Below are 22,051 nucleotides of genomic sequence, written 5' to 3'. Positions count from 1 at the left end.
GAGAGAGAGAGAGAGAGAGAGAGAGAGAGAGAGAGAGAGAGAGAGAGAGACTTATTTCCACTAGAAGCATTTTAAGATTCTGTTTTCCTCATGGTAACTTTTGCAATCAGGACACTGGCAAAATTAGAGAAACTAGAGTTTATCTCACAGCAATTAAACTAAGGAGTATCACTTTAGAATATATTGTTTCTGGTTTAGCCCAAGAAATTATTGTTCCTGCCTGGTATAAATTCCCAAATTTAAAGTTCAATTCTCTTTGAAATACAAATCAATCCAGCCTTTTCAACTTCGAAGAAGGACAAAAATCCACCGTTGTTGTCACGAGAGGAATATTCAAAATGCAGTGAGAGTGCAAACACAGGGAGAGTAGAATCAGATTCCCAGGTTGCCCTTCCATGGGCATTTCAAGCCTTCTACAGCCCACACCTGACAGAAACATGAGAAGGACTTCCCTTCCTTGCGTTCCAGTTCCAGCAACCAGGAATTTATCCAAAACTCCTCCACCCTTGCTGGGAGCAGAGCTGGTAGAGCTCCCGTGGTTTCATGGTGAAGATCAGATTCCTTTTCATAAATAAAAACCTTTGGTAAGAAGTAACACCCACAGAAAGAGGTAATTGCCACACAATGTTTACAGTGACATTAATTAATTTTAGGTTAAAAATTTTAACCTTTCAATATTTCTTTTAGTGGTTGATCACAAGAATAGAACTCCCAGCAGTAAAAAGAAGCATCATGGTTTTCACAGTACAGAAAGAGCCAACATCATGCTACTCTTGCCCCATAAGTGTTTTAAAACACAGAATCAGATGAAATAGGACCTACAGAAATGACTGGCTGTTGACTTTCTTTTTGGGGACTTCAACTTTTTCAATTAATTTTACAGCTTGTTCAAGCCTAGCATCCCATGAGAGAGTTACAGAGGAATTTAGCTGAGACAGAGCTAAGTTGCAAACAAAGCTGGAAAAGTTTGTGAAGTTTGAAAACAGCAGGAAAAATTATACAGATTATTTCATTGTGCCATGCAAAACTGTTGTATCACAAATTACAGACATGGTGCCTTTATGGCACTTTGGAGTTCTCTTAAGCATAAGATAAACACAAAATTCTCTTAAATTAGCTTGTAAAACTTGGAAAAGAATATAATGGATCTAATAAAAGCCTACCAAAAAAAAAAATCAAAAAAAAGTAAAATTGAGAATAAAAAGGGTTTGTTCACTGATTAGCTAAGTGAAACCCTGTATTATCAAAAAACATTCAAGGGGAAAGACTTCAAAAAGAATGCCAGTGCAGTCAAATCAAAACTGTAGGCAATCTAAGTTTTTTTCATCTTGTTTTTTATATTAACAAAAATTCATTCTAATAACAATAGTTTGACGAAGTATTCACGGTAAAGGGCTAAACTCTACTTAATGTGTTTAACTCATAAATGGGTCTCAATTATTTTCATCTATTATGTTTTCTTGTATTCAAAGCACCTTGAGTATTGAATGGTTATACATAAGATGCAACAGCATGGTGGAAAATCAGACTTGAATTATCCAAAACGCTGAAGATTTCCCCTCTGTGAAAGAAAGAAATTTGTGATCTTTACAGAGACATTGAAATCATTTCACATTCTGCCAAAAGAGGAAGAACACAGAAAGGCACACAATAATGCCTCCAAAATCCCAGCAGAAACAGCCTGCTGAACTATGGCAAGGGCAATACTTGTCAAAACAAACCCCCCAAACCCAACAACAGCGACTCTCCCCCCCATGCCCTCTGACAAAAACCCAAAGCAGTTGACAAAATTCTGAGAGATTATATCAGTTGATGACTGTCTATCCCAACTGGCTGGTTTATAGATGATCCTTCTCGGTGATAAAAGAACAACAGGCTCTAATTGGCAAGGTTAGCTACAATCCCAGGCTTATGCACGAGGATTATACATCCTGAAGTCTCCTCTGCTGGAAAGGTTTTATTTGGCAATAAAAGATTAAAAGTAACAGCCAGGGGCTCAGCTCTAATACCTAAATCTGAAGACCTTTTTAAAGTATATACATCCAGAACGTGCATCTGAGCCTTTTCCCCTCTTAGTGTAATCCTCTCAGAATTTTCTGTACCTCACTGAACTTTAAGCCTCCGAGACTAAAATTATACTGTATCTAGCACCTTTATCCTGAATTTAGCTTTAAAGAGTCCCTCTTGAAGATACCACATTACAGCTTACAGTATAGTGTGCATTCCAGATGCATAACTCCTGGATTCTTTCATCCTGTTTTCTAATATCAAAGCCAGAACATATAAGCACAGTTTCTGGGTTTACATCTGTATTATCTATTCCTTTCATTTTATAATGTATTTACACTAGGAATATTGAAATGTTCTAGATCGTAAAATGATCGCTCTCAGAGACATTATATCACTGTGAGCTGACGAAATATAAAACCACTGCACAGCAAATAAACAGTGTTGAAGTTGACTATTCAGAAAAAAATTGTTGAGCAGATTACTATTCTGTTGCCAGAAGGAAGCTGGGTAACACTTAAGTCCTGAAGTCAGAGAAGTACTAATCACTTCTAGCATCTTCTCCATGCACCCTCCTTGCATCCCACCAAGAAAGGGAACCAGCAGTTCCAGTGACCAGGAATTTATCCAAAACTGACTGTGTTGCAGGGATCAATACTGGCAAACTGCTGTGTACAGACCCTCTAACCAAAATTATGTACATTCTTCTAAGACAACTCAGCTGGTTTCTCCACTGTTGTCAGGAACAGCCCCAGAGGTGAGGCTCATCTGAGTTAATCTCAGATATCCACACTGAGCCAGCCCAGCTCTCAAGCCAGTGATGAGAAATAAGTATCAGTGGAGGGCAATGCAGGAAACCTCTCTAGGAATTTACTTTAGGATAAAATTGATAGCTCTTTACAAATGTGTACTCCCCTCAGTTAAAGATAGAGGTAGTCTAGATAACTCACAATAAATATCCCATTATAGTTATCAATTCTAGTTCAGTACCTGCCTGTTAGAGATAAATTGCCTCTTTATTTGACTAAAGCAAAAAGTTTAATTTGTACCTAAGCAAACATTGTGACTACTTGTTACAGATGCACACAAGTATGAGGTTAAACTATTGTCTAAAAACAGAGTTTACTTGTGCAAACCTCAACTGTCTTTCAAAAAGCCAGCCAGTGAGCAATAGCAATGAGAGACCTGAGAAAGATAAATTTAGGTTATTGTTGTTGTGCATAATTGTTTTTCTTGGTTAGTACTTAAGAATCAATATGTACATTTAATAATACTTAACATACATCCTAATGCTGCAAACACACATACATTTATGGCTGCTTGTTCTGACCACACAAGCATTCTCCTGACAGTGAACGAAGCTGATCAGACCCTGAATGTTGACTACTCAGAACTTGGATGTGCAGGCACTTACAGGATCAAGATAATCCCAGGAACAAAATTGCACATAAGACATCATAAGGCATTAAGAAACTCAGGTAGATTCTGTTTTAGCCCACTGGAAACTTTTACTTAAGATATATTTTAGGAAACATCAAAACAAGCATGATTTTTTTTTCCTCAATTTCCTGAAAGCACAGTTGAAATAACCTTTAAAACTTCTGCAAACAGGAATGGAGATGTTATTCCTGTTTATTGAAGGACACATCCTGTTATAAGAAGGCTGTAATAAATTCACTTGATCACCAGTTTTTCATTGTTTCAGCAGGTATAAAAATTAGTTATGTTGTGCTAGTTACCAATCAGCAATTAGCTTCAATAGAGAAATGTTTTAATTTTTTTTAAAAGTCTCTTTCCCCCCCTCTCCCTCTAAGCCCAATTATTCTATTATACCAGAGAACTTTGACAGAGGGGCAATTAATGCACTTGTCACATCCAATCAGCGAATAAAAATTAGGATTCAGAAAAGTTATATAAATAAACTGTAACATCACCGTTCCCAGCTGCAGTTACTCTGTCAAAGGTCAACCTCAGAACATAATTTAAGGGAGACCTGGATATAGAAAGAACATCAAAGCTGACCTTTGAGTAAAATCAAACAGCTGCAAAGCCAGTAATGAGATTATATACACAGAGCCAGTGCACATGGCACTGAGTGCTCTGCAGAGTGAATCAAGAAAGGAAATACAAGCACCTGTATTGCATTTTTACATCCTGGACACAAAAATAACAACCCAACAGCCACCTGGCTGGTGTAGCTTCAGGTACTTCCAACTCAGACACCCTCCCAGCAGCCAGTTTTTTGCCTTTTTTAACCTATAGGTTGTAGGTTATTCAATGTGATTGATATCTTAGTGCTAGATTGATACTGGTGAAAATAAGAACTGTTTCAAAAGAGAGAGATTTGAGCTGTATGATGGTCTTTCCACTGATGATAAAGGTGATGGTTAGTGACTATTCATGATTTAGAAGCACTAAAAATATCTTTGGATAAAACATTAGGAAATTATGCATATTTTAAGATTATTTACCAGAATAAAATTAGGAAATATCCATTGACGACTGTTAACTGATCAGTGACCTGTAATAGTTATACATCTGAAAATATTTAACCTGTTAGAAAAGAGAAGTAGGAACAATTTATTAAAGGATATTGTAAGACACTTGCCTTAAAGATTCACGGATTATTTTCAGATACAAGTCATAGCTAGGATAAGTATTATTCAGATAAATTGAAAAAATGATTTTGTATGTCTTTTCCTTCAATATTTTCCACTGTGTACATCTCATAGTGTTTTGTGCTTAAATGATTTCCACCTCACTGGCATTTATTTTCCTGTTGTGGATTTGGGTATTTCAGGCAGATAATCAGAAAGTAAATGTTTTGGGAGCTTCTTGGGTTTTTTTTGGGGGGAGGAGGGTTTTTGTTTGTTTTTAAACCCTCTTTTTTTCCCCTGTGATTATTTGGTATGCTTGATTTTTACTGCAGGGATATTGAGAAAGCAGCCTAACTTAAAAACCAAACAAACCCACTTTTAATTAACTGTGGTGAAATAAGCCAGTATTAGTTGTCAGTTTGATTTTACAGTAAGATTTAATGGGCTGAAATATAATTTTATAACACAGCAAAAGGAACACAGCAAAACACGTAAAATGTAAATTTATAAGTTGTATAAAATAAAACATGTTATTTGCTCAATACATTACTTTCCTTCCAAGTAAATCCATCACAGATTGATGGGGGGAGAGGGAGGAGAGGAAAACTGCTTTTGAAATCAGAGTACTATAACTACTCATTATTAATCATGTTATAGTCCACTTTGTTTTCCACTGAATTGTGAACTGATATATTTTATTGGTTTAAAGCTGGTCATTTGAATATGGGTATAAGAATAGCCAAAGCAATCTCTTCCTGATATATTAAATAGTCAAATTGGCTTATATAAAGTAAGAAAGTAAAATAAAAGGTATAATATGTTTCAGTCAGAATCTCTTCTCTACAATGACTGGAAGATTTGCCACTGAGTAATTTTTAGCTTGCTTTCCAATTCTAATTGATTCTGAATTTACCTAGAGTATTACTGAATCTAGATTTAGTACAGGCATTTAAAAAAATAAACAAATCAATTAGCTTGATCACTGGTGCAGTCAAATATCCAGATCACAGCCAGGCTTTTAAAGGTAACCCATTGCCTAAGGATTTAGTCAGGTATCCCATAGTTTTTTTTCAAAAGTGCATCACCACTTAACACATTTAATTTCATCAAATGTAAGCATTCTAAAAATAAAGTACAAAAAAACCCCTCCAACATAAAAAAATAAACCAGCAAGTGCCTCTCACCTCTCACAGTGTGCCATTTTCATTTAAATGGAATTCCCTACAAAATCATTTAATTTACTTCGTTGTTTCTCCTGCATCCTGAACTTGCTTTCATCCAAGATTTTAAGGAATTAACCAAGCTTTGATGCTATTCCTCATTTTTATTTGGCTTCTGAGTAACAATGAAGATAATCGGTACATGATTCCATTTCAACTTAAGAAAGCACTTTATATGTTTCAGCCAAAATGTGATTAAATAGTTTTCAGGCAGATAAAACACACATTTAAGAAACTAGAACAGTGAAAGGTATTTAGGCTGAAAAAAAAAAATAGCTTAAACCTATTCTAACGTTTAAAATTGAAAAAAGGATGCTATTTCTGTGTGGCAGAAGTGCCATTCAAATCCATGTACAAAGCTTTCCTTACACCTCAGAACTCATACCTTCACCGCAAAACATCACAGTCCCAGCTTTCTGAAGTTCACTTGTGATCCAGTAAAACTGATAGCTTTTGATTTTTCTCTAGGGATATGAAGGATATTTTACTATTATGTGATATTAAAGAGAAGTCCATATATAACTAAAATTTCCTTTCATTATTCCATTGACATATTATTTTCTTAAAAATCTCCTGATTTTCAGGTTTTTGTAGCAATATATTATTACTAAACCAAAACCAAATTTCTAACTGGTTGTAAGTTAACACAGTTTTTGCAAATCAGACTAGAGAAACCCAATAAAAATAATCCTAAAATGCTGCAGCAAACAACAGTGAATCTATGAGTCTTCCCAACTAGTTTTAGACACGAGTTTAGAAGTTTCCTGTCAATATGCATAACTTCACGTGTGATCAAGACACAGAGCACAGCAATGAATTATTAGTCCACATACATTTTTTCCTTAGGAAATTGATAATTCTATGCAAATAAAGGATATAGTGAAGGAAATAATCACATGCCAACCACAGTGAGGGTGTAGCACTGCTTGGATGTATCCCGAGGAGGCAAAAGAAAAAGCTTTGGTAGGCCAATCTTTATAAAGCTTTACCAATTTAGCTTGCTTTCTACTCTTATTGATGCTTAAGAGGTTAAGACTTTATTTGTGAAAACAGAGGGAGATAGTGGGGAATCGTGTTGTCTGCAGCTTCCTAAGTCTTGCTTAAGATCCTTTTCAATTACCATCCATTTCTCCTTTAAAAAGGGACAAAAAAATAGAGGAGTGGAAGCAGGTCAGGGCAGCCTGTGACAATGACAGTGTGATGGGCTCGGGCCCCCCGTGGCGTTTCCATCTGCTATCATTAAGGTGACTATTCAGACATGAAAAAATCCCTCTCGCTGTGCTGACAGGCAGACATCAAGAACTATGACAAGGCATTAAGACAGAAAGTAGAGACAGAGATGTCACATCCCGCAAACAAATCCTGCCTCAAACAAGACCTCTAAAATTTTATCGGAATTTAAAATCAAAATCAAAGGGCTTTTACCTGGGGGTTATCAAACTTCCCCTCGCATTAGTTTGACAAGGAGGATGCTGCTGACAGCCGCAGACACACTTAGCTCCTACCTGTAGTCTCTACCATAAGAAACCCAATTTTCAAACGTGTTTTTTTTTTTCCCCTCACATCTCAATGAAAGTGGAGTTTTAATTTCCTGCCCTTTTCTCTCCAGGAAGCCGAGCGGGAAGGGCGAGGCCTGGTGGTTTGAAGCTCGTTAAGCACTGAAAGCAACAACAATAATAATAATAAGTAAACTAACAAGGAAAACGCCGGGGATAAACCGGTGTTGCTCCGCAGTAAGCGCAGCCGGGCCAAACGATCCTTCCATTCCCGGGAATGCTGCGGGCGGGGAGCGGGACGGGAGAGCTGCCGGGCGGCACCGGCAGGGGGCGCGGCAGGACCGCCGGGATCCCACAGGATCATCCCACGGGAACGCCGCCGAGCAGCATTTAACGGGCCCCGACTGCGCCCATGAACGCGCCCTGCCCGCGGCATCCCTGGGGAAGGGCCCGCGGGGTTCGTTCCACAGGACCCGGCTGGAAACGCCGTGACAAAGAGTGTTCCAGCTGCGGATTTCGCCCTTCCGGCAGCACCGCCCCCCCATGTGCCATCTCAGCGCGCTCCAAAGAAGGTCCTAAAGCAGCGCGGCCAGCAGGGAGAGGGAGGGGAGTCTGTCCCTCTGCCCTGCCCTTGTGAGATCCCACCCGGAGCGCTGCGTCCAGCTCTGGGACCCCCAATGGAAGGACACGGACCTGTTGGAGCGAGCCCAGAAAAGGGCCATGAAGAGACTCCGAGGGCTGGAGCACCTCTGCTGTGGGAACAGGCTGGGCTTGTTCAGCCTGCAGAAGAGAAGGCTCCAGGGAGACCTGATAGCTCCTTCCTGTTCTTAGAGGGGCTACAAAAGAGCTGGGGAGGGGCTTTACTAGGAGTAATGGCTTTAAACTGAGAGTAGGTTTAGGTTAGATATTGGGAAGAAATTCTTTGCTGAGAGCGTGATGAGGCACAGGCACAAGTTGCCCAGAGAATCTGTGTGTGCCCCATCCCTGGAAGTGTTCAAGGCCAGGTTGGATGGAGCTCTGAGCAACCTGGGCTGGTGGAAGGTGTCCCTGGCAAGGACACTGGAACGAGATGATCTTTAAAGGTCCCTCCTAACCCAAAACATTTTATGATTCTATTATGATCCTATGGATCTTAAAACCTTTTCCTTTTCCCAATCTCTTCTGACTAAAAAGCAGTTCCTCTGCAAATACTACTAACTTGAAGCACAGCTACTTATATACTGTGTTTCTTTGGTCACAGCTCTGGTGCAAGGTCTCATCTCCCCTTCTGCTCCATGTACTCACATAGTTGTTCTAAAATGTTCTTCACACCTTCACCTTCATAACTCTTAGATATGTGATTAATCAGGCCAGAAAACTGATCCTTTGGGGCTTATTTCTTAAAATAACAGAGATGGGGCAATAACATAGGAATGAGGTGACAAGAACAGGGATTACTTAAACATATTTGTCACTGAAAAAATACATGTATATAACAGATTATATATATGTAACATATATGTATAATATCTACTTACACCCCATCTTACCACCTAATTAAATTGCCTCCCAACCACACCCAGTAGAGTCACATTGGGAACAAATGCTATGGAAGGGGAAGGACTTTGAGGTAGAACAATAGATAAAAATCGATGCATTACTTACATAAGAGTTCTCATTTGAGCTCAAGAATGGAGGGTATATTTTCACACACATACATAATCTTCTGTATTTCTAAATAATGTACTTAAGTCATGATGCAAAACTAAATATTGGAGATCAGCTAGACACCAAACAATGTTTTCCATATTGTTATGCCCGTTGCCTTGGTATTCCAATACCTATGAATTCGTCAATATTAATCAGTTCAAATCAATGTTTGAAGTATCTAATGATTACTCATGGAAAGAAAAAGATAGTACCCTAGCAGCTGAAATTCCATTTATTGATCACTTAATCTTACATGCTTTTTCAGCCTGTAGCAATATGAAAAAAAATGGATTTTTTTTAATTTGAAATCTGAGGTTTTCTATAAACATGTTTCTAAGTTTAATGGAGTCACTAATTTACATATCAGAGATACATACAGGAGAAGATAAAGGAAAAAACTTATAGATAGTGCATTTTCCTCCACCCAGTTACAGAATGGAGGCATGACAATTTACATTTCAGTAACCACAACAGCTACTTCAGCCACTAATTTAAGATGATTTCTTGCTTCCTACAGAAGAAATGAGATTTTAAAAGTTAAGTCATCTAGTCTAAGGCAGTTGTTTAGGATATTTCTGTAATTTGTAGGTTGAGATAGACACCTACCTGAGGCAATTCACACTGTTTTTAGGATAAACAAGGCATTTGGGTCATTGTCTCTCTCTGTTGAGAATAAACAGGTTAGACAGCTAGTTTATATGAGGAACTTAGTTGCTGTTAACAGAGACTAAAACCCAACCAGCCTCTTAAACAAGGAGGATTGTAGCACAAAATTCAATGCAAAAGTAATTTACATGCAAAAACACTTATTATGTTCTTATTATAATGAAACCATTGGAATAATGAGATATAAGACACATTTAAAAAAATACACAATTATCGCTGCCAATACAATTCATTATCAAAGATTAAGCAGCTTTTTCCTTCGAGGCACATCTCTGCCTCATCCTTCCTCATCTCTCCATCAACTGAGCTTATCAGACACGCTTTATGTCCCCTCCTCAGGAATCTCATAACAGGCTCCAATGCACCCTGACATGGAGATAGTCATGTCTACAGAGGTCTCAGCAACAAACTATTTAAGAAACAACAGCAAAAGCATTTAGATATCCCTTTCCTGTCCAGATTGACAGATTAATCCTTAGAGGTGCAAGGCTTAGGTGAAAAAGAAGTAGTTTCATTTGTGCTGAAATAAAGTCAGGAAGAAACAAGAGAGGTATCTAGGCCTAGCACAGGAAATCCCTGTGGTAAATAGCAAAACAACCCACATGTAGAAGAAAGACCTACCATCCTAATCAACAAGATTTCAATTAGAAATTCTCTCACTATCATTTGGAATGGCAATCACATCTTCAATAGTGGCCCAAAGACTGGGACTGTAGAATTCCTGAACATTGCATTTCAGCAGTAACAGAGACAGAACTCTGAGGGAACCTCTCTGGATTTTTGGAACCACTGAGGAGGACACTGAAGATGTATCAGGCAGCATTTATGGGCAGAGGGTTGCAACCCTCACATACCTTGAACTGGGAACAAAAACCTGTTCTCTGAACTCCAGCAAGTAGCTTACCAAGATTGGCACTGAGACCTGAGCTGAAGAGGACCAGAATGCTGAGCAAGCAACTTAAACCTCCAGAGGCAGATCCAATTCATTATTTTATTCTGAACAAGATGATGGAAAACAGGTGAAGAGAAGGGACAATAAAAGGGGAGGAGAAAACTCTCCGGTGGGAGGAGGTGTGGGATTGCCAAATGCCTCCTTGTCTCCCTGCTCAACAAAACTTACTTGTTTACCACTCTGAATGCAGAACTGAAAATGCTAGGTGTTAAAATGTTAACAAAAGGAAGAAGAGTTTGAGCAAACCATGAGGGGAAATCAAGGGTGCGTTGATAAAAGCAAATATAGCAGCAAGGAAACATACAGGGAAAGACAGTGGATGCTACATAGGGAATAGTAAAGAAGCTGACATGAACTTCAAGAAACCATCAAGAAAAGATCAAAGTGTAAATAAGATCATAGGGGTCTTGGTTTATTTTTACAACTTGTTTTATGTGGCTTTTATCTGTGTGGAGAAAATAAATAAATAATCTTTCTTTTGAACTTTAATAAACTCACAGATTCCAGGAACAAAAGGGCTCCTAGGTAGCATTCCCTGTTGTTTCAACAAGAGAAACAAGGGGTCTGTCCCCAGAGACTCCTCCAGGAAAATGTGGGATCATCCATCTACAATAACATGGGCTTCCTAGACACTGAGTGGAGCATTGACTCCCTATATAAAGGAATGTTTAATCTAGCAGACAGAAGTGGAACAAATCAGGCATAATTTGAAAAGCAAAACAGCAAGTTTGTTTTTTCTTAAGTGGGTAGGTACGAATATAATGGATTCTTTAATACACAAAAGCTGCAGAGTGACTGGTAGCTTTCCTAGGGAAGGCTTGTGTATCAAGTAGACATGGTTTATATAGGAACCAGTGGGCAAAATTCTGAGCACAGCCACCTTTCTTGGTTTTCTGGTCCCTGCATTGAGCATCTCAGAATGATGAATAGTACCTTAAAGCATCCAAATGTGTTCATATAAAAGGTGTCTTTACTCATAAACATACCTTAATTTCACATCATGGGCATGCTATGTAGCTGTCCTGTTCTCTATCCAAAAATATAGAGCAATTTAAGATTTAATGGTCTCCAAGACAGTGACTTGACTGTCTCAAAGTCACTGCCCTGTAACTGAGGTGTGAGAAGCATTTGAGAGCTCTAGGTAGGTTTATGTTCAGTGTGAAACAGGTTTGTCTAAGTGTGCAGAACCCAACATCATCATCCCAAGCCCCAGAAGACCCACATGCTGTTGGCAATCAATAGAGGTAACAATTCAGCACGTGTGTCATGCAACATGATTTTGAGCAGATTTCTTTAAAAGAAGCCTGACACTAATGGCTTGCAAAAACAGACTTCCACTGTTCCTGGTATTGATAGGGCAGAATTGATATTAACAGTGGCAAGGCTTAAAAATTTCTCTAGTGAAACTCTTAGTAAAGCACCATAGGGGACACTGAGCTGCAAAAATGAAGAACAGTGATAGAAACCAAACAGTGGTGAAACACTGACAAAAAGGAACAATTTGGGATTGAACTAATTGAATCTGACAGATATGCATTTTCACAGAATAATCCCTCGAAAGCATATTCACAGGTACAAAGTCATTATTTGAAAATTTAACCTCAGACAGGTGGTTCTTATTTCACAGACTCACAGAAATGCTTGGGTTTCACTAGAACAAGTTGCTCAAAGCCCCATCCAACCTGGCTTTGTGTCAGCTAGAGTAACAACTTAATATTTTGACCTGAATAAAAGAAATATTCCTATAGACACCTGATTCTGAAGAAGTATGAAACAGAACTACTGATGAAAAAATTGAAATTCATAACTAGTTTATACTGAAGCTTAGATACAGCCCTGAATGTAATTTAAAAATAAATTTTGGACAATTTTTTGCAGTTTGCCAGAAGTGATCACCACTGAAAAACAATTTCAGAAAGAAAAGTGAAATTTGTCACCAAAGAGATTTTCAATAAAGAGCTCCAGGAATGGAGACAGTTTTTAAGAAGACTTTTCAAAGCAGTTGAATTTTTAATATATAACTAGAAATCACTAACTGGCTTTTATGAATTAGGGTGTTTCAATGATGCCAGAGCAATTTGAACCAAATATTCATACTTTAATGGATCCATTAAATCTATTTTTTCAGTATTCATACTTGAGCATAGATAAGATTGGTAATAGGTTCTACCAGGCTTCTTTGGAGCCAAACTATTTTACTGATCTAAAAATGAACCCCAGATTAAGGAAAGACACCTACTCATAGAAAATATGGACATTTTCTGACCAACTTTCTCAATTCATTGACAATGAACCTGTAGTTCAAAGACCTTTCAGCATGAAAGGGCTACAGATTAGAAAGTGCTATCAGAACTACTATATAAAAGAAGAAAGCATTATGGTTATCACAAATGCATAAAAAATTTGTCACTTTTGTAAAAGCAGTCACCAGAACAGGCACAAAAGAAAACACAATCCTTTTCAAAAACAAACACATTCGTTTCCAGATACAAAATTCAAATCAATTAACAACATGATATTATATGACCATCTGGTTAGACAAGGGATAGAATAAAGAGATTTTTTTTTTTTTTTTTACACCACAAAATATGCTGGCTATGTGAGGAATGAGCTAAGATAACATGGCAGGAGATAAATCAGCTGCTCTCTCGCTCAGAGTCACAGAGATGTTCCTTAACAACCTATGGAGCAGAAATGCCAGGCTAAGCTGGTACCAGGGCTGACTTCTCTCATCACTGCTCCTCTGAGGGTTGTTCCTGCACATCAGTGTCACAACTGTACCTCAGATGTCTGAGCACATCCCTACCTGGCAAGTGTCCAGCTGCACCAGGGATATCACGTTGATCCCCGTGGTAATCCTGGTGGGCACCCATCAAAGCTGTAAAAGCCTGATTTTTTTGAGTGAAAAACCTAAAAAAATTGCTTAATTCTGAACAATCTAGTATTTGAACTAAAAGTTGTAATTTACTTACTCTTTTTGTAACAGCTCTGGATTGACTCCCAGAATAATTTCCCTATTCTTTTTCATTAACAGAGAAGCACTTCCCATGTGCCTTTGTCATCTCCATATACCTGAAAAAAATACATGCAAGTTAAAGACGCAAAACAAAACAATTAACTCTCAGTACTCATTTACAGTGCATCTACATTAGCATTTTAATTTAGATCTAGAGAAGCCCCTTAGAGGCAGGTCTCCTACCCATCCCCACTTTCCACGCTTCGTTTCACCCATCAGTCTCAGAACTGGATTCCTTTCCCATAAAGTTGTGTGGCAGCAACACATCTGATGTTCTCCAACCACAAGTAAGACATTCAGTCTACAGATCACACATGATCCAGACAAACACAACCCACCAGACTGCACTGAGTGGACCATCAGCATTAACTCCTTTGCTCTCTCTGTGTCAATCTTTGCCAGACTGTCTGGGAAATTCCCACCATTTCTCCAGCACTTTTTGGCTTGCAAGAAAGCAAGGAGGGATTTGAAAACTCTGTAAACATTGCTACTGAAAGTGAAAGATGACATTAAAATATTCTTAATATTTGGTTCACTTACAAAATATTACAGTACTGTATGGAAAAAATACCAAATACAAGGAAGTTTCTTGTTTATAAGATAGACATAGTCTTGAACAAAATGTTCCAAATTATCTTAGTTATATGAGCCTAACATTCCCTAAATCCATCGGATATTTCGCAAATTTTAACTTCTGTACTTCACAGTTTAGGCTCAGAGCAACTACATTTTTTTCCCATATAAGAAAAAACTTCATAATGGGGTTTTCAGCATTATGACCAAAGCAATGCAAGGCAACACAGAATTCAGAGTTTTCTCTGTGTGTTAGCACTGAGCTCTAAGTATCAGCCTATAAGTGCTGACATCCTTAGATGTTCAACAGGTAAGGATTACCCCTGTGCACAGCACTGACTTTCATAACTGTCATCCTCGCTCTTTGCACCCCTTTTTGTTTGTTTGGTTTTTGGTTTTTTTTTTTTTTTTTACTTTTAGAAGGTACCCAAAGGGGAAATAAAACATTTCAGTTCCCCGCACCCTGTGAGGACAAGGACGATTTTATTTCACATCACCTCACAAAAGACAACCACAGCCTTGCCTCAAACCAGCACATCTCAGAACTGGAAAGGGCTCTGGCTGAAAAACAACATGTGTTCAGCCTTAAGACTACACTTATCCAGGATCTTCTGCAGCCAAGACCAAATGATCCAAGGGAAATCTCCAGAGGGAAGATATTATAGCTGTTAAAAACTATATGCAGAGGACTGTAGCAGTGCTTCAAGCAAAGCACTTGAGTCAAATATGACTCTAAAATTACTGCAACAATCCATATATCAAGAGCTCCATAACCTTTATCATTTAAGTTAATGTGAGGATTCTTTTAAGAGAGGGAAAACAAACATTCATTCTCACCACTTTAACTTTTCTTTCTACATGTCTACTTTCCCTTCGTATTACAGCATCCAGGTAGAAGAAAAATCAGATAAAATGAACCCATCTACTGCCAGACAGATCTTAATCTATTCAGAAAAGATCCAGACTGTTTGCTATATATAGTAAGGACCACATGGCACAAAAAACCTGAAAATGTCTCTATTTTCAGTGTATTTTTTGATACATTCAATGTATTTCTTGAAGAAAATTTAAATATTTCGTGCAGTCTCTAAAATATCACTAATCCAGAGCATAACTGTATGTTTAAACCCATTCTTACAAAACTAATTTAAAATAAAACTTGTTCAAGGGTCAGATGGAGACAGTTTTCTGACAAAAGTTTGTACATTAAACACAACTAGTTCAAGACCAAAGTCTTAGAAATTGTCTTTTATGTTTGGGGTTTTTTTAAGAAATATTAACTTCAATCAGCTCAAATTAACCAGTTCCCCAAGTTGTTGTTGAACAAAATGGAACCTGCCACCCAAAGCTTCCAGTTCCCATCTTTATTCCATTCTCAGTGCTGCAAGCAGAAGTCACCTAGAACTGGTGCACCACAAATTTTTCACATTTGATGAAAGGTACAAGTCAAAACAGATACACAGACCACACATAAAGCTTATTCTTTAGATGTAACTACAGAGATAAAGTGAAAATTCAAGGTTGAAGGGCAGTTTATAGTCTTTCAACTTATTTCAGAACTGGAAAAAGTGAAAATGGGATGTAGACCATCACTTGTTTGTTGTTTTAAGTGAGTGCACATCACAAATAAATCTGCACACACATTTATACGTGTGTATATATCTCTCTGAACTAAAAAATAATTTAGAAAAAGTGAATATTTTTAACTGAAAGTCTGGTTTTTTTCAGCTATATGATCTAAGTTGAACTTTTCAGTTGTAATTACTGAGGAGAATTAGGCCATTGGTGAGAAACACCAGTCAGTGCAATAATTTCATCAACTAAATAATGCCACTTCTTGATGACAAAAATCACAGGTAAGCAGTGGAAACCTCACTACACAAAGAACTAAAAAGCTTGGTGCTACACTCTGTGACTCCTGGGTGTTTGGAATTCACCTAAACCAGCAGATTACGCTGAAAGGTGCAATTTTTAGCATTTCTCTGTGCGTAACTATAATTACCCTTTAATGTCATACAAAAGAAAATACTCTGCGCACAAATCAGAGCCAAACAACCTTATTCTACAAACCAGGATCTATATTCCCTGTAGACATGACCTCACATCTTGGCATTCCACAGAAGTGAGCACTGGCACTTCAGGACACCCCAACCTGCGAGAGCAGGCACAGGAGGATTAAAGCAGAGCGTGCTGCACAGCATTTATGTCAAGAATGCTTTGTGCCTTGTACTCTTCATTTATCTCAGTCTTTTTTAACCACAGAGTAAGCTTCCCTACCTAGGGTATGGCTTGGTCATGTATGATTCAATTAAGAGTCAGTCTGCACATAGACAATGCTCGATTCAGGGACGATTCCCAACGGACAGCCAGATGTGTCTGTGCTGGGAAGTGGTTCGACAGGTATTCACTGGGTACTGGAGGGGAGGGGGGGAGGGCACAGTGAAAGAAACTTTTTGCCTTGCATCTATTTTGTAACATACTAAGAAATGACCACGAACCAGAGAACAGCGACATGAAAAGCAGCCATAAATCAGAGGTCAAAATAGCACCAAAATCCAATAAATAAGCAGCCCACTTAGCAACTCAGCTCTGTGTGCAACCACATTTCCTCAATCTCCCCTCATTTTCTTTCTTTTTTTTTTTAAATTAAAACAGTTGACCCTGTGAGGTGTTAGCCACTTGAACAATCCTTATATGGGACTTGTCTGAATTTCTATGGAGGAGATGGAAAAAATTCTCATGAGAAACAAGTTTTGAAAAAAACACATGTTGGGACTGGTTGTGGCAAAATACAAGTCTGATGGAAGACATCTTTATAATTGGAAAATAATTGAAGCATAGCTGTGAAGGAACATGAGCATATACAAGATATTTCAGTCAAAAGTTATTCAAGCCCTATTCCTGCTCATACTAAAGGTTCTATTGTAATCTCTAAATAAGTCCACAAATGTAGTGCTGATGTTTATGTAAAATATGTTTTATTCAATCTGGGCTTCTTATTCACAGTGTGAAAATTTTTTTCAGCATATTACAACATGCCCATCATAAATACCTCAAGAGACTCCAATCGAATTGAAATTAAAAAAAAAATCAGAAGTGCTACTTAATGGCATTTTTTTCTTATCAATCATTTCAAGTCTTCTGAAGACTAAAATGTTCACAGAAACAAAAAAGTGAAAAAAAGTTTTCTGCCTGCTGGCAGGGACTCTCCTTTTGTAACTTTGAGATTAGAAGTCTTCTCCTGACAAAAAAGAAAAGTTTTTGACAAAAAGTGTTAACATTTTTAGAAGAATATTGACTCCACACTCAGATCAGGTGTAACAGAGTCATCCCAAATTTAAAAAATAACTGAAGGCTTCTTTTTTTTTTTTTTTAAAAAAAAAGGTGACTTATAAAAGATGAAAATTGTCTTTGTGATAGAGAACACTCCAACACATGCTCACGAGTAAGTATTGCTCTTAATAAAAATGAAAAAAGGTTTTTTCAGTGAATTACTGATGTACTTCAAAAAAAACATTTCTGTAACTCTCAAAAGCTTATAACTTATAAGAAAAATATCTAATCAGTGCTAAAAAAGTTTTCTTTCAAATGCTGGGAAGCAATACCAAAGCCAGAGAAAGCCAAAAAAATAATCTGATATGCCTGACAATTACAGAAATATATATATATATATGATTAGATGCCTGCCTGGAAGACGTGGAATCGAGTCCCACCACCCCAGGAGGTGGAGTGGGCTTGCATTCACAGCCATACTGCAGCTTACCTAAGAAATTACGCTGCTTTAAAAGCAGATGGAATACTCAAAATATCTAAAGCTGGCCCAAAAGTTCCAGAATTTCCAATAAAAAAGCCCCAACAAAACACAAGCTCAGACTTTTCCTTCCGTTTCCAGCAGCACCTGGAGCCCCAGCTCCACAAAACATTCCCAAGTGCAGTTCCTGAGGCAGCAGGTGCCCTGATGATGGCCTGGAGAGATCACCAGCCATCAGCAACAGCTGCAGTTTACACAGCAGGACCCTTGATGATGCAAGGTCAAAACATGTTTTCTTACTGATTAATTCAGGAAAACATAAGAGTTAACAACATAAGTGTGTACTGATAGGAATGTGTTTTAGCTTCAGACAACAGTTCATTCTGAATGCCAATTAAACTCTGATTATGGATTGGTTTTGGTTGCAACAAATAACCAAGTATGAAAGTACAGGTCTAATTTCCAGGCTGTGTTTCTCTCTAGGTACCACATTCAATCACTTCACAAACACATAGAGAAATAAGGCAAACTAAATAACAAGATTTTCAACCTGCAACATCTGCAAGCTCTATTCCTGAAAGCAAATTATTCCCAGGCTCATTCTGACAGGCACCATTACAGTTTTCTTTATTCTCACTGAAGAGTTTCTTAATTCCACAATATGAAAAAAATTCCCAAACTGAACAACTGTGACTGATTTTATAACGTGAGGTGTTCCTCAGGGTTATTTCACTCCCTATCACAGCTTAGATAGAGCACTGTGATCAGAACTAAGGAGGTTCTCTTCATTTTCTGAGGGTTCAATATCAAACATTCAGCTTTGTAATATCCCCCCACTCACACACAACAGAGCTGTAAGTGCTTCCCAGGGACTTCACCAGAAACAGCTGTCAAATGACACCAGCACAGTTTGACCTGCATGAAACTACTTGTTGTCTTCTCCAGCCAAGAAATGAAAAATATGAGGGTTTCTTTTCCAAAACAAAGCCAGAAATCACCAGAGTTTGTAATACAGCAAAATGCCGTAATACAAAAATGAAACATTCTGCTTTTAGAACAAGACTTTCCTAGAAGAGACAGATCATATGGCAAGTTGATTTCCTGAGTGTAAAGGATTCCTGTATGTATATAACAGATGCCCAGTACTCAGTGCATTAACTTGCCATTGGAAACAATATCTAAAACTTGGATATTAATCCACTTTCTTCCTGTGGAAGAGTGAAGAAAGTGGAAGAAGACACAAGTTTGCTGTTATGTACCACAGTTACAGAAATAAGATTAAGAGTTATCATTATAGCAATGAAACCACTAAAGGCTAAGTTGAAAAAAAAGTTAAGACAGTAAATTCCCAAAGTGCTTCCAAGCTGTTTGTAAAGTTGACCCAAACCCAGCAAAGTGCTTCTATTCTCTTCACTTCAGCCTGCTGGACTCCATAGCAGGAATCCAGGCAACACTGATTTAGGCAATTAAGAGCAAATCTTTTTGTGTAAAAGTCATCCTGAACTATTTTAGCTCTCACATAGGCTGTCCACCAGTCAAAGTGGATACACATACCCACAGGTATAGTGGATATGCAACTAATCAAAGAGTTTCTTAGAATATTTGTCTGGCAAGGTAAGGTTGATTAGAGCTTAGGCACTATTTTCCCAGATGTATTAATAGCCTCTCTTATGAATACTATAAATGTTCAAACAGTTCTTTAAATGTTCCAACAAAGTCTTCAAGGCAGTGCTGTTTAATTCCATAGAATCTAACTTTCATAAAAGGAGTTTAACTATATATATATGGCCTGCTCACTGAGTTTTAAAACTAATTAGTGAAATTAATTTACAACATGTATTTTAACAACTTCAATTTAAAAACTAATAGAAACCCTCCCAGATAATGAGAAACAAAGCCTAATTCTGAACAACTACACTTCAGAATTCATAAAAGTATACACAACATTACCAAACAGAAGATATTTTTAATTAAGATATCAGACCCTATTAGTTGAATATGAAACATACCCTGGACACAAATCCTGCAGCAGACCTGGATTTGTAGGAAGCTCTGGTTTATACACAGAGCTACAAAAGACCCCCAGTTCCTGCTTAGCCTGTGACAGTAGAAGAGGCAACCACACGACCTCTAGAGCTTTTGGGCAGCTGCTTGTGCTTCGTCAATCAGCTTCCTCAGCTGAGCACAATTAAATTACAACGGTCACTGGGAGGAGCTAATGTTCATGTCACACCTATCAGACCCTGCCTTACACACCTGCAGAAAATATGGTAGGTTTTCTGTTTCAAGTCTGGGAGGGCACATAATGTGTAACTTCTATAATATCAATGAATTTCTAATACTGATGTATGGTTACGTTTTTATGCCTCTAGAGGAAAAAGAGGCATAACCATAGGCAAAACCACAGCTGAGAGTGGCAAATGCAGGGAACAAACACAATTTTCCTCCCCCTTTATATTAGATGAATCATCAGTAATTATACACTTTAAATGATCTTTAATAACTGGAAAAAACACATTCATTATTTCCAGAATTTGCAATTTACAGTCTCTGTATCCACGGACAAATGGCATACATTAAAATAAAGGAGAAAAACATAGTTCTTTAACTCCCAACGAAGTTAAAGGTATAAACTGTATGTTTCTTTAACTATATTTAGCACATATTCTTCCAGCTTTCATTAGAATATTTTCAATATTTTTACACATCTTTCATGCCATGTTTTCATTACAATAAGAGCCAGATACATATTCTTTATGCATTTGGGAAGAGAGAATGTCTCAAATCAAGGAAGTCTAGAAGACATCTAAACAAATAAAAATCACCTTTGCCACGCATTCAAATATCAACATCACCCTTACAGTGTCCTTTGAAAAAAATAAAGGTAGCCTTTCCAGTGGTCAGTGTTTATATTTGACAGACACAGTAACCACATAGTTACAGTTTAGGATTTACATTCTTGGAGCTGTTAAATACAGCTGATCGAGTTAACTGCATAACCATCACTGTCATAATGTTACATTTTGTAAATGGCTCAGAAATGCTGACGAAATCAGCCTTCAGAAAGGGCTGACACCAGCAGGATGCTCAAAACAGGGACGCTCACAAAGAGCCAGCCCAAATGCTCTCAGACCTCTCAGTTGCAGAAATTTCAGGTGTCAGAATTGCAAAGTCTTACCAGTCATACACCAGTTATATAATTCAAACACAGGAACACAATTAAGGAGTTACTTTTCAGTGTGGAAGCATCAAACTTTGTCTCTTAGTTGGAAATGTAAGCTTCACATGCTCAAACACAAAATACACTACGTTTGAACTGATGCCTCCAGCTGTCTCCATTTCTGTTCCTAAATTCATTTTTCATAAGTAATTGTGCCTCTAACTAAAAAGAAAATGAGATTACAGATACCATTGGTTTTCATGGCTTTGAAGAAATGACTGGGGCAGATTGTGCATGGCAACTCAAGAGTTACAGCTTTGTATTGCGTGGGCAATCACATGATTTTACTGCAGAGTATTTATGTATAAGAGAAATATACTCACACCATCAAGGCAGCTGTGAAGTCCTGAATTGCATGAGACTCCTCAGTTTTGTTTATCCTGTCTTCTGTTTGAAGGACACTGTAACACATATTGAAGTGAAATGTTTTCCAACAGCTCCAACAGATTCTTCTTCTTTGTTGCTACATTATTACGTCTCTTATTCTGCTCCATTATGAGTAAAAGATATCAGTTTTGAAAACACAAAACCTTTTTGCTGCATATTAAAGAAAGAATATGGATGTTGCCACATGGTGCTCAACCCAGCCCAGCCCAGCTGAGTCTTTGGCAGTGACCCTCGCTGCAAAACATCCTGTAGATAAGTATTGGCCCTGCTGAATTAATGACTTAGTACACATTTGTACCCCACATTATACAAACTTAGATCTCCTGAAGTAGCAGATAACAAGAATAATCTGTTTATTTATGGTTATTTTCAAACAACAAAGATACAGGACTCAGTGATAACTTGCAAAAGCAAGTTCTGGAATTTCATTAAGTAGTCAGAAGAAAAAAAAATGTAACGAGCCTTGTTTTTGTTGGA

General features: G+C 37.8%; 1 long non-coding RNA gene across 1 annotated transcript in view; it reads right to left on the bottom strand.

The window, feature by feature from the left end:
- Positions 1-21,582, bottom strand: part of LOC108503205 — a 24,996-nt gene extending 3,414 nt beyond the window's left edge. Inside the window, exons 1-2 of the long non-coding RNA XR_001876764.1 lie at positions 21,511-21,582; positions 13,600-13,699 (exon numbers count right to left, since the gene is read on the bottom strand). This is a non-coding gene — a long non-coding RNA (uncharacterized LOC108503205). The remainder of the gene's footprint in view (positions 1-13,599; positions 13,700-21,510) is intronic.
- Positions 21,583-22,051: the final 469 nt, after the last annotated feature.

This window comes from Lepidothrix coronata, unplaced genomic scaffold (genome assembly GCF_001604755.1).
Source record: "Lepidothrix coronata isolate B3197 unplaced genomic scaffold, Lepidothrix_coronata-1.0 Scaffold133, whole genome shotgun sequence".
NCBI lineage: Eukaryota > Metazoa > Chordata > Aves > Passeriformes > Pipridae > Lepidothrix > Lepidothrix coronata.
This window is presented reverse-complemented; position numbering and strand designations above follow the sequence as displayed.